Source organism: Triticum aestivum, chromosome 6B, assembly GCF_018294505.1.
Source record: "Triticum aestivum cultivar Chinese Spring chromosome 6B, IWGSC CS RefSeq v2.1, whole genome shotgun sequence".
Classification (NCBI taxonomy): domain Eukaryota; kingdom Viridiplantae; phylum Streptophyta; class Magnoliopsida; order Poales; family Poaceae; genus Triticum; species Triticum aestivum.
In genome coordinates, this window is record NC_057810.1 from 176,285,128 (window position 1) to 176,287,023 (window position 1,896).

Here is a 1,896-nt window from a genome sequence, read left to right on the forward strand (position 1 = left end):
ATGTCCGGCGTCCCCTGGGCAACCAGGGTCTATACCAACCTGACGTCTTGCTCATCCGTTGTGCCCTGAGAACGAGATATGCGCAGCTCCTATCAGGATTTGTCGGTGCATCGGGTGGCTTTGCTGGTCTTGTTTTACCATTGTCGAAATGTTTTGCGAACCGGGATTCCGAGACTGACCGGGTCTTCCCGGGAGAAGGTCTATTCCTTCATTGACCGTGAGAGCTTGTGATGGGCTAAGTTGGGACACCCCTGCAGGGTATATAATCTTTCGAAAGCCGTGCCCGCGGTTATGAGGCAGATGGGAATTTGTTAATGTCCGGTTGTAGATAACTTGACACTTGACCTCTTTAAAATGCATCAACCGCGTGTGTAGCCGTGATGGTCTCTTCTCGGCGGAGTCCGGGAAGTGAACACGGTTTGAGTTATGATTGACGTAAGTAGTTTCAGGATCACTTCTTGATCCCTTCTGGCTTCTCGACCGACGCGTTGCTTCTCTTCTCGCTCTCACTTGCGTATGTTAGCCACCATATATGCTTAGCGCTTGCCGCAGCTCCAAGCGAGTTCGGGCAAGGCCCCATTCGAAATTCTCTATGGCAGAAAGTGCCGTACTCCTCTCAACTGGTCTGAGATAGGTGAACGCAAACTTCTTGGCAACGACTTGATCACAGAAGCTGAAGAAATGTGCAAAGTCATTCGTGAGAATCTCAAAGCCGCGCAATCGCGCCAAAAGAGTAACTATGATAGCAAGTACCGCGATTTGGTTTTTGAAATCGGAGACCATGTCTACCTCCGTGTCTCTCCAATGAAAGGCACTCGTCGCTTCGGTATCAAAGGGAAGCTTGCCCCTAGATACGTGGGTCCTTTCAAGATCATTGAAAAAAGAGGCGATCTCTCCTATCAACTTGAGCTTCCATCAAACTTTGCAAACGTGCACGATGTGTTTCACGTGTCTCAGCTTCACAAGTGCTTCAAGACTCCTGTGTGCACTATCAACTTCGAAGAGATCGACCTCCAAGAAGATCTCTCTTATCATGAGCACCCCGTTGCTATTCTCGAAGAAACCGAGCGCAAGAATCGCAACAAGTCAATCAAATTCCTGAAAGTGAAGTGGTCACACCATTCCGACCGAGAAGCCACTTGGGAGTGCGAGGATCACCTCCGTTCCGAATATCCAGAGTTCTTTCAGTCCTAGATCTCGGGACGAGATCCTCTTGTAGTGGTGGAGTGTTGTAACACCCCGGATGTAACTTTCCATCTTTGTAACTCCAACTCTTGCCACTTTCGGCTATGTGATATGATATTCCCTCCGTGGTTGGGTTTTCTCTTTTGTTTTGCATCTTATTCATGTCATGCATATCATATCATGTCATCATGTGCATTTCATTTGGCATATGTGTTCGTCTCATGCATCCGAGCATTTTCCCCATTGTCCGTTTCGCAATCCGACACTCCCACGTTTACCGGCGCACCCCTCTTGTCTCTTTTCGTGTGCGTGTGTTAAACGTTCTCGGAATGGACCGAGCCTTGCCAAGTGGCCCTAGTATAGCACCGGTAGACCACCTGTCAAGTTTCGGGTCATTTGGAGCTCGTTTGGTACTCCAACAGTTAACCGCACTCTCGCAAAGGCCTCTTTTGTGTTGCAGCCCAACGCCCCTCCAAAACAGCCCAATAACCCATCTAACTCCCCTCCATGCTCTCGGTCGTTCGATCACGATTGTGTGGGCGAAAACTACACCCCATTTGGACACTCCTAGCTCCCTCTACCTATATATATGTGCACTCCCCCGAAATTCCGGATCCCCAAACCCTAGCCCGCTCCCTCTCCGCCGCCGAACACGTCCGGGTGGGAGCCGGACACGTCCGCCGCTGCTGCCCAGCGAACCGGATCTCGCCA